Source organism: Helianthus annuus, chromosome 10 (assembly GCF_002127325.2).
Source record: "Helianthus annuus cultivar XRQ/B chromosome 10, HanXRQr2.0-SUNRISE, whole genome shotgun sequence".
Lineage (NCBI taxonomy): Eukaryota > Viridiplantae > Streptophyta > Magnoliopsida > Asterales > Asteraceae > Helianthus > Helianthus annuus.
The window spans coordinates 59078202-59090965 of NC_035442.2; the positions used below are offsets into that span (position 1 = coordinate 59078202).

The 12764-nt window shown below is 35.0% G+C and overlaps 1 long non-coding RNA gene across 1 annotated transcript; it reads right to left on the reverse strand.

The window, feature by feature from the left end:
• Window positions 1-8524: 8524 nt before the first annotated feature.
• Window positions 8525-11529, reverse strand: LOC110884888. Its single transcript, XR_002561652.2, has 2 exons — window positions 11359-11529; window positions 8525-10054 (listed from the first exon to the last, which is right to left on the reverse strand). It is a non-coding gene; the product is annotated as an uncharacterized LOC110884888 (long non-coding RNA).
• Between the last annotated feature and the right edge of the window lie 1235 nt (window positions 11530-12764).

The following is a 12764-nucleotide window of genomic DNA, read 5'->3' on the forward strand; positions in this document are numbered from 1 at the left end:
TTTGTCGGATGTTCCTTTATGACACGTCATGAAATAAATAACTAGGCTATTTAACATAGTTAAGGGTATGGTCAAAAGTATTAAGTAATGAAAGGTAGTGTCATTTATGTTTTAAAGGAAAACCCGAGGGGCTAAAGTGGAAACAAATGAAAGTTGTTTACTAATTAAAAGATCAACACACACACACAAACACACATACGTGTGTGTTCGTGAAGCTTCAGGAGCTCTCAAGAACTCCAAACCCTAAGCATGAAAGATCATCCAAATTGAAAGGCTAAATGATGCTTAAATCTATAACCGAGCATGGATTAATGATCACCAACATGAGGAGATCATAAGGTATGTTTTAAATTTAAGATTGGTGATCATGGGTGAAGTGGGTTATGCTCTAATCCGTGAGATAATATGAAATTGATTATGTATAAGGGTTAGAAACATCATATAGAACATGGGTTATGTAAGATTTGTGTTAATTTGAAGTTTAGATGCGAAACCCGTTTGTTATGGTGAGGATGATGACTTGAATCACCATTTATGTTTAATTCTTGTTGAAAGAATGATGTATTATGTGGGTATGATGAATTATTGTTAGATAATGGCATAAAAGTTATATGATTCTAGTTGAAATTGATGATCTATGTTATGAACTAGGAAGAGTATGCATAAAATACTTGTACTATAGGCTTAAGTGATGGCATGCACACCAAGTGTTTGATGAAATGCCCAAGTGATATTAGGATATGAGAATTTTATCAAAGGGCTTGACATTTATGAATGAATTGGGGAATGACGAGGTCGGTAGTAAACTAACTTGAATAATGTGCCTTAGAGGAAATTCATAAAGAGAATTCGGGTTGAATGTATGTGATGATCAAGATTATGCATTAGAAGCTTGCACGTTGTGCTTGAACGGGCGATGCTCCCCATGTGTTTTTATTAATCACTTAATTTCAATCAAGAATGTGAATGTGTACTAAATATATAATATATGACCATGCTAGTAAAGGATGATGTTATGAATTACGTTAGGTTGTCTAACTGAACAATGTGGTTGATAATTTATGTCGTATGCGTGTTAGTGAAAGTCAATGTAGATAAGAGCTGGAAAATGTGTATTAATATGAATAAGCATGAGTACTAACATTATTATGGCATGACGACATGAAAGGATAGGAACCACACTAGCATGGACCAAGCATGAAAGGCTAACGGGTCGAAATGAGGCAAGGAAGCGGTTACGAACATGGATGCACGAGGTAAGTGATTTCCGTAATCACTTCTTATTTTGTTTAAGTAATGTAGTGTTAGTTAATTGAGCATGATGATGAATGAAATTTGATATGGTTTTGGTTGTATGAAATCGGTGAAGACATTACCATTTGGCAATATTGACTAATGAATTGTTTGTCAAGTATTATGCATTCACAGGATGATTAGCGAAAGGGATTATGTTGCTATTACTTAGTCAATTAGTGCACCAAGTATTAAAACGGGTCATAGCTTTGATCCGAGCCAGGTATGTGCGATTAGAGTTGTAGTTAAGTCATGGGAGTAGTCAAATGTTTAAGGAAGCCCTTTATAGTAAAGGATGGAACAAAGTTGACAAAAACGCCCTTGAAGGGTAAATTGGGCTAACGATATTAAAAGTAGTTTAGAAACAAGCTAATCGATTGGTGTAATGTTTTGGTCAAGTATGAAAGTGAGAAGTATAGGGTTTTGTATGTCGTAGACCTTTTTATGCACGAATACCCATGACGTGTAACACCCCAAAGATAAAAGACACAATAAATAATAATAAACTAAATGTGGGATCCTAAAGAATATGTAGCAATAAGGTACCTAAAAGTGGGATTCTAAAGGATACATAGTAATATGGTACCTAAATGTGGGATCCTAAAGAATATGTAGCAATAAGGTACCTAAAAGTGGGATTCTAAAGGATACATAGTAATATGGTACCTAAATGTGGGATAAAGAATATGTAGCAATAAGGTACCTAAATGTGGGATCCTAAGGAATATATAGTAATATGGTACCTAAATGTGGGATCCTAAAGAATATGTAGTAATATGGTACCTAAATGTGGGATCCTAAAGAATATGTAGTAATATGGTACCTAAATGTGGGATCCTAAGGAATATATAGTAATATGGTACCTAAATGTGGGATCCTAAGGAATATATAGTAATATGGTACCTAAATGTGGGATCCTAAAAAAATATGTAGTAATATAGTACCTAAATGTGGGATCCTAAAGAATATGTAGTAATATGGTACCTAAACGTGGGATTCTAAGTTAAGAATTTCCTTAAGTAGATACGTATGAAGGTATGTATGTATTTATGTGTGAATATAAGTGGTATGTATGAATGAAGGTATGTATGTATGTATGTGTGAATATAAGTGGTATGTATGAATGAATGTATGTATGTATGTATGTAGGTGTGTATGTAGGTAGTATGTGTATGTGTATATATATATATCCAAGTGAGTATGTACGAATGTGTGCACGTATGTAGGGTTGTGAGAAGGCATGTAATAGGTATGTATGTAGACATGTATGCATGTATGTATGTAGGTATGCACGTATGTAGGAACGTACGTAAGAATGTAGGTACGTAGGTTTGTAAGTAGTTATGTGTGAACGGATGCATATATGTAAGTACGTATGAAAGTATATACGCATGTATTCAATGAAATTGAGTATTGACGATAATAATAGTGTGCCTTGTGAACGAAGTGTAACGCAGGTACAATGAGAAAGTCTCACCACGGATTGTACGATCAGATGGGAAGCTGGGATGTAAAGAGTTAACGGAACAGAAAGTAAACGTGAATAAATCTTGTATGTTTATAATGCGTACTAATGTTATGAATTTTATGTGGTGAGCGCAGGTAGTACGAGTCATGAGGATCATCAAGGAATAGAGATCGAGGATCGAGTCACTAGTGAGATTGTACGGGAACGTTGATGTATATAATGTAGTAAACATAAGCTATGTTTTTACTTAGTAAATAAGTCGATTGATGGATTTATGTGAAAGAGTTATGTTAAAGTTAATTTTTAAATAAGTTAAGGTGTTTATAATGAAAGAAAGTTTATGGCTTGAACTTCCGCTGCGACTTTTAGTCAAATTCGTATTAGGGTCTTACAAGTTTGATTCAAGTCATCATCCTCACCATAACAAACGGGTTTCGCATCTAAACTTCAAATTAACACAAATCTTACATAACCCATGTTCTATATGATGTTTCTAACCCTTATACATAATCAATTTCATATTATCTCACGGATTAGAGCATAACCCACTTCACCCATGATCACCCATGTTCTATGTGACGTTTGAGTTCGCGGGACGGATTTAAAATATAAAAAGGGATGAAATTAATCCACATCACAATGTGTCGACAGTTTGACCATGGTTGTGTCAAACGAGTCATACGGGTAAATGTAAAGTAATAAACAAAAGAATGATCGTAATGGGCATGCAAACCTAAATTTTAAAGCGAAAGAAAGAAGTTCGAACAAGTTATGTGTTAAATGTGTTAGTAATGGACTCTTAGGAGTCATAATGAATGACGGGCTACGACCCGGACAATGATTTAAGTACGAACAGGTAAGTTTTGTTAAGAATACCGAAATGATGTAATGAATGTCTTTGCAAGTAAGCATGAATGGAAAGAAGTACGAAGAGTACCTCAATACATCTATGGTAAGTAAGAAATGACAGTCTGACCTGGAAAGGTCAAACTGCAAAGGTTGATGAAATGAGGAACTAGAATAAAAGAATTGAAGGTAAGGAATGAAATGCGGAATGTGTTAAAGTTTGTACGCAGGACGTTGAAAAAGGAAATATAGGTGAGTAATCACCTAGTATAATGAATGCTTGAATGAAATGTGCTAACCGCTAAAATTGTAGATTATAATGTTAGGAACTCTTGATGTGATGAAACCAAACGAATTGGTGGAAGGATGTGCACGAGCGAAAGCGCATTACGCGGATGAATGAAATCTAGCCTGGTATGGCTAGTACTCGTGAAGAATGCGGATCGATCTGGGTTGCGGATCGTCGATTGATGATATGAGATGAGGTCAGTAAAAAGTTTAACTTATGTTAGATGAGTATGAATTGGTTAATTGGGTACGACCTACGAAATGAATGATGGGACGGGTATGGTATAATATGGGAAGTTTGATTTTTTTTAGTTGACATAAGAAGAAAACTATGTCATCAAGAAGCGAATCTCAAAGGTTTTGAGTGAAAAGTTCGAGTATTGGTTAAACTCTCATGAAATAAATTGCACGACACGTATGCTTATGCAAAATAAGTAAGACCCGAAATAAGAGGTTAGCAATGTGAAACAAATGAGGTAAGTTGAAGGTAAAGTATGAGAAATATGGACTTACTAGTAGAGAATGGTGTTGAGATTATGTCAAATTTCTAGTTTTTGAATATGATTGTCAACTATAGTGTTTCGAATATGTTAGTATGAGTTGAAATGGTGATACATGTGCATATATGTAATTAGTTGATCATGTACTTATGTATATGAATGTCTTTCACTATGATAATGAAATGTAAATGGTATCATTGGTATGGCCGACTAGGTTTTGATGAGCACATGATCATATGACGAAAGTTTGTAGGTAAGCTGATTGACTTTCTGAAAGTCAACAATGTATGAACAGCACGACTAGGTCTTTGGATGCACTTTCGAGAATAGAGACGACAAGTATAGTTAAGAAATACTAACCATGATGCTCGGCTTGTTGGCCATGTTCATTTGAACAAGACATTGTAGAAAAGATACGCATGGCATAAATAACAAAAGTGACCATGGAATTAATGCCTAATTTTCGTGTTAAGTATGGATAAGTGGGTTTAAGAAGGGTGATTATAAGTAAGAATTGGTATATCGAAAGTCTATGATATGCGTATAATGATACGTCGACCTTTTTATGAATATGAATGTAAGTAGAAGAAACGTTAGTGATGATATGTGTTAAGAGCTAGTATTATAAAGTAAAAGACACTAATAAGAGCTCTGGAGCAGAGTCTAACATAAGTATAACTATGAAAGTAATATAAGTAATATGAGGGCATAGGAGCGATGTGTACAATTACGTTCATGTATGAATAACACCTTTGCCAAGATCCCGAATGCGTTTAGGTGGTAGTAAGTATTGTGAATGAAGCAACCTGAAAGGGGTAAGAGTAGAATCGGTCTAGTTTGAATGAGAAAGGTTTCGGGGACGAAACCTTCTTTAAGGGGGGTAGACTTGTAACACCCCAAAATTCGAATTATTAAATTCCTTAGCATGTTGCCATGTTTAATAAAACGAGATACAATAACTAGGTTAATAAACCTAGTTAAATGCCTATTAGATAAGCTAAATGATGAAACTTGTGGCATATATGATAGTAAGTTAAACTTGAGGGACTTGGAGTGCCAAACTTGGAAGTTTGGTTTACTAAAACAAAAATCACACACACACCCACACAAGGGTTCGTGAGATCGAGCAGGAGAAAAGAAAAAGGGGTGAAACCCTAGTTCTCAAGAAAGCTTCAAATTGACAAGGAAATTAGGCTCAAATCCGATGCATGAACTCGTTTTCTTGATGATCTAGCCCCAACAAACATGTGGTAAGTTGTATTTTATGATTTGATGATCTTGCTATGAAGTGGGTTATGGTCAATCCATGAAATTGATCATGTAGATGTGTTAGAATCACATTATAGAACATGAACTATGCAAGATTCTAAGTAATTTGATGATTTTGGATGAAACCCACTTGTGGTAGTGAAGATGATGATATGGATAATCATGCATGTTCATTAGTTGTGTAAGATTGATGTATGATGTTGTATGTAATGAGTAATGGTCAGTTAATTTGGGTATAGTATGAAAATTACATGATTCTAGTGGAATTTGATGATCTTGATATGAGTTAGTAAGAATTTGCAAAGAATGCTTGTACATAATGTTTTGTTAGTAGTACACCCGCCAAGTGTTCGATAAAATGCCTAAGAGAGCAAAATTTGTGAAATTGTATGAAAGTTATGTAGAAGGTGCTTATGGTGTAGCCGTTAGCAAAATAATAAGTTAAGTATGCTTAAGGTGGAGTCATTATGAGAATTCGGATTTGAATGTATGGTTTGGTAAAATTATGCATTAGGAACTTGTACCTTATGTCCCAATGATGTAATGCTCGCCATATACTTTATGCTTTTGATTCATGGTGATTGAGAGCAAATGTGTACGAATATGTGATGCGTAGTTTATTGATAAGTGATAATGTTGGAATTATGTCGTGTACATATGTAAGATGATAATTTGATTGTGCGGATGTCGAACAATGCGGTTGTCGAATGTAGAGTTAAGAAAGCATAAGTATGTGTATATTGTGTAAGCGACTAGGCGATCATATAGTTGTATGTGTTATACGACATTATGTATGAAATTAATATGATGTCATTAATATGATCTAAGTGGTTGACAAATCATGTCGTATGCGTGTTAGTGGAAGTCAATGTAGATAAGAGTTGGAAAAATGTATGTTAATATGAATAAGTATAAATACTAACATTATTATGGCATGACGGCATGAAAGAATAGGAACCACACTAGCATGGACCAAGCATGGAAGGCTAACGGGTCAAGATGAGGCAAGGAAGCGGTTATGAACACGGATGCACAAGGTAAGTGATTTCCGTAATCACTTCTTAGTTCAAGTAAGTAATAAAGTGTTGAAATTAATTAAACATGATGTTTGAGGTTAAATATGTAGGAAAGTCTTTCGTCGTAAATGACGGGATTAAAGTTCACCAAAATGCCCTTGATGGGTATTTTGGGCAAACGATCTTAATAAGTAGTTTAGAAGCAAGTTATTGATTAGTGTAATGTCTTGGACAAGTATGGAAGCGAAGAGTATGGTCTTGGTATGTCATAAACCATTAACGCGCAAATACCCTTAACGGGTTAAAACTAAGTATATGAACGATAATGTGTTAAGAGGATGCAAAATGTCTAAGAACTTATTATTTTATGATAGATGTCACTGGTATTATTAGATTTATAAGAGTTTATGGTAAAACAAACAAGTTACGTTGAAGAATGCATGAACGGGTCGAATTGTGGGTAAGAGGGTAATAAGCCGATAGCGTGTAAGTTAAGATTTTCCTTAAGGCGGTTATGGGATTTTAAGTTCATTTGATAGGATGTGAATTTACAAGCATGTAGGAAGAATATGTAGTAATACGGTACCTAAATGTGGGATCCTAAAGAATATGTAGCAATAAGGTACCTAAATGTGGGATTCTAAAGAATACATAGTAATATGATACCTAAATGTGGGATCCTAAGGAATATGTAGTAATACGGTACCTAAATGTGGGATCCTAAAGAATATGTAGCAATAAGGTACCTAAATGTGGGATTCTAAAGAATACATAGTAATATGGTACCTAAATGTGGGATCCTAAGGAATATATAGTAAAATGGTACCTAAATGTGGGATCCTAAGGAATATATAGTAAAATGGTACCTAAATGTGGGATCCTAAGGAATATATAGTAAAATGGTACCTAAATGTGGGATCCTATTGAATGTATGTACGTATGTAGGTGTGTATGTAGGTAGTATGTGTATGTGTATATATATATCCAAGTGAGTATGTACGAATGTGTGCACATATGTAGGGTTGTGAGAAGGCATGTAATAGGTATGTATGTAGACATGTATGTATGTAGGTATGCACGTATGTAGGAACGTACGTATGAATGTAGGTACGTAGGTTTGTAAGTAGTTATGTGTGAACGGATGCATATATGTAAGTATGTATGAAAGTATATACGCAAGTATTCAATGAAATTGAGTATTGACGATAATAATAGTGTGCCTTGTGAACGAAGTGTAACGCAGGTACAATGAGAAAGTCTCACCACGGATTGTACGATCAGATGGAAAGCTGGGATGTAATGAGTTAACGGAATAAAAAGTAAACGTGAATAAATCTTGTATGTTTATAGTGCGTACTAATGTTATGAATTTTATGTGGTGAGCGCAGGTAGTACGAGTCATGAGGATCATCAAGGAATAGAGATCGAGGATCGAGTCACTAGTGAGATTGTACGGGAACGTTGATGTATATAATGTAGTAAACATAAGCTATGTTTTTACTTAGTAAATAAGTCGATTGATGGATTTATGTGAAAGAGTTATGTTAAAGTTAATTTTTAAATAAGTTAAGGTGTTTATAATGAAAGAAAGTTTATGACTTGAACTTCCGCTGCGACTTTTAGTCAAATACGTATTAGGGTCTTACAAGTTGATACCAACTTGTAACGCCCAAATTACACATTACAAAATGTAATGTTATCATACTATAATTGAACAAAATTCGGGCATGACCCGTTCGTAATAAAAACAATTCCCTGTAAGACTAACGTGTATTAACTTAAAATACGACACAGCGGAAAATAAGAGCCCAAAAATTTCGTTCTTTAATAGCATATCAAACACATGAAGGTTCAAATGCGAAATGCCATATATTCATTAAAACGGATTTATAACGTTTTATAACATTAATACTTCAAAACCTATATGAGTTACACTATGTGGCCATTCTACCCCGTACAATCCTTGCTCTCAACTCGAACTAAGTCCGCTTCACTTCAATAAATATAGAGAAAACCCAAACGATACCTGTGGACACCACGTACAACCAAACCGTTAGTCATTAACATAACATACAACATTAAACTATATAATAGAATTTCGTAGAGCATTCAATAAAGTAATCGTGGAATTGTCCAAGCGCTTTCTTAAATACTCTTATCCAAATCCAGCTCCATTTCTTCATGAAACCAACAATCCATACCTACATTACATTCCAACTCAATGCACATCATTAGTAATCATAAATACTCGAACACTTTGATAACGTTCATGTATATGTCTTAAGCATGGAACATTCATTCACACATACATTCACACCTACGTACTTATTATCATACATACATATATATATATATACTTATATATACATGCGTACCTTCATACATGCCAATGTTCCTTCCTACGCACAATCAATTAATCACGAATATATTCACAAGCTCCTTTTACCATTTCGCACATGTAGGTTTATGCCGAAATGACACATTTACAACCTTACATAGTATAGACCATCTATGATTCAACCCACGTGCCTTTTGGATTCCTATACACATATACTTATAAAATTTCCTACACTGACACGAAACAATCCATTCATTCACTAACCAACAACCTTAGCATCATTGATATACGAAACCATCCTTATCATAACGTATGTGGCCTTAAAAAAATCATTTTTAAACAAGTTCCATACTCAAAACATCACAATTTCAGCAAAACGCCAACAGCACGGTCCCTCACGGGCCGCGTAAGCCATAGCTTACTATTACGCGGAGCGCGACAGTTCCACCGTAAGCTACGGTGGCTACCGTAGCTTACGGTGGCCATAAAACCCCTACGGTGAAGTGCTGCTGCCTTACGGTGGCCAGAAAGACTTCAGAACCCACCGTAGCTTACGGTGGCTACCGTAAGCTACGGTAGTGCCCAGCTCAACTTCCATTTTAAACATTAGAACTACCATGTCTTGACCCATACACAACCGAATCATATAAAACTTGTTCCTAATGGTCCGGAAAATGTTCCCCTTACATAATTGACTAAAATTCTTACCCAAGGTCTTAACCATAACAAATTTCATTACATTACGCAACCCATGCACATAAAATCCGACCTGTTTAAACCCACCAATTTACTTTCGGCTTACATAACAACCTTCTTCAATAATGAGGCATTATTAGCTTTGTACTTCTGATTATTACATTTTCTTTCATGATTTTTTTTATAAACATAAGTATTAAAATCTATTAAACCTACTAAAAAGTGAATCGAAATCCACTTACCTTGAGTACTCCAATAAGTGTATTTGTCACCTTGCCTTATCTTGACCCGTTATCCTCCTATGCTTGACCTCTCCTTGACACGCTCCTATTATCTCATTCTATTACATCCATTCAATAGTTAGTATACATAATCATACGCATCACTAATCACACTTCTATTCACGTGTCAATCGTTTAACGAGTTCAACATGTATCATAATACTACAATGCTAATCAATCTAACAATTTATCATTCCATCATCACAAAAGTCTTACATGAACTTCTAGCATGCATAATTATGTATTTACTTCATGTTCGTTATTCTTTCAAAATTCCATACTTAGAATGATAGCATTTTCTAAATTAGGCAACTTGCTTCATATGTTAAACATTTCATACCATTTCTTAACACTTGGTTTTTACACATCCATCCTACTATTTTCTATCAACAACCCGTTTCGACCCTTTGGTGCAATTATATGCATAAACTAGTTGGTAAGTGTTTTAGACACTTAAAATAATCAAATAACTTACTAATAATTTATGAAAATCAGTAGTTCATGATTCATACAAGTGTGCATAACAATACAACTATTTTTACTGAATATTTATACTATAATTTGTGCAGCAATTTTCTGCGCAGCAGCTGTTCACGACACATTTTGACCCATTTATCTTCTGATTCAGTTCTTCATGTTCAAATATGAAATGATCTACACTCCGAGATATTTCTAAGCATATAAAGATCGTAACAATCGGACATTCCTATGATTTTATATGATTTTTACAAAAATCAGCACAGAAGCTGAAATGCTTCCAAACAGCTTGCTGTCAAAACAATTTTACTAACTTTTCATGCTGTTTTGACCCATTAAATCTCATAACCAGCCTCTTATGACTAAATATGAAATGTAATATGCGAAGCAACCTTTTCAACGATATAAGGCTCGTTGTCTAACTCCTAATAACGAATGAGATACGGCCTTCACAAGATGACTATCTAAGGCTGTCAAAAGTGACGAATTTACTAACTATTTTACACAACTTTGTAGGCATTTTATCAAACACTTGGCGGGTTTCGCATTTAAAGCATAATGTACAAATATTCTCATGTTCATCTTCCTAATTCTTGTGCACACTTGCCATTAACATCTAAATAAAACTCGCATAACTTCACACCATACTAAATCTAACTTCACCCATCAAAATTCTATAGAACATAACACACTTAGTCATCATCAACTTCATTCTACTACCACTACAAATGGGTTTTTCCCAAAACATCAACATAATCGAAATTAAGCATGCTAGAGCCTCTATGTATTCATATTGTCTAGAATTCCTACTCAATTTCAATAAACACTCACGGATTACACATAACCCACTTAACCAAACATCACCAAAACAATTAATTCGACTTACTTTGTGTTAGAGACACTTAAATGATCAACATTCAGGTTCATGCATCCGAGCTTCCTTGAGATTTCTTCCCAATTTGATGAAATTAGTGAAACTAGGGTTTCACCTTTCCCTTGCCTTTGTTCGATCGATCCAGAGCCAGACACACATACTGGCTTCTTTTTTTTATCAAATATATTACACATTTACACATTAGCCCCCTTGTCTTTTAAGGTATGTTTAAATTTGTTATTTCCATACTAACATTGTGACAACCCGTAACTTCGAAGTATAAATCGTACGTTTCGTTCTTACAGATAAATATATACTTATTTATTTTTGACGAATTAAACTTATACTCATTTAGTTTATAGTGTGCAAACTTGTAGTCAAAACCAAATCTATTTGGTGATGAACCTACTCGAACCGTTTGAAACATGAACTAAACCGCATAACTCGAAACCTTTAAGCCCGAACCCTTAGCGTGAATATTATTAATCTAAGCTTGTTGGTTGGTCATAAATTTTTACTATGTTTAAAATAGTAATAATAATAATGAAAAATAAATAAATAAATAGATTACATTACATAAATAATCTAAATCCCAAACCAACTTTCCCCATGTATGTGTATATCTATTTCTCCAATTATATAATGTTGCTGCTCAACTTATTTCGGCCCAAGCAGCACTCTAGATTAGGTGCAGCCCGAATTTGAATTTGTTCCTTTCCCTTCACGTTTATCACGGCCCAACCCCATGTCCCATACCTTGTTATCTTCGGCCCACACCCACAAGTCTCCACCGATTTCCTTTTATTCAGCCATCAACCACGTGAGGTTGGTTATATATAACGATCTCACAAGAACGCAAACCCTACGGCGATCGACGGTAGCTTCCTTCACCTTCACGAACGTCTCTCTCTCCCTCCCTCGACAACCGGATAACATCCCCACTCCTCCGTCATCGATCACCGGTAAGTCCCGCAAGTTTCGTTTCACCGCTTTCGAACGTGTTGTTTCGGTTTCGGTCTGATCTTAGCTTCGTGTGATGCCTGTATTTGAATGATTATATGAAACTGCATGAAAGTATATATATATGTGTTCGATGTTATGCATACTCGATGTCGTTTCAAGGTCATGAACACCGTACATGAATTCTAATAGTACACGTTTACGTAACTATGTATATGTGTAATTGTAACCGTCGGCAACCCTATCCTCTCTCTCTAAACTTATGACAGCTTTGGTGAAGTTCCGTCGCTCGTTCTAGCATCGTTGTATACGCACCAACGTACAGTTAGTACCTTGTCGTTTCTGGATTGATTGTCACTAACACATGAGAATAACTAGGATCTAGGAATGTGGTTGGTGTCGATGATGATGTAGGGATTTGATAGATTGTTTATGTTGACAAACTGTTCATGTATGTA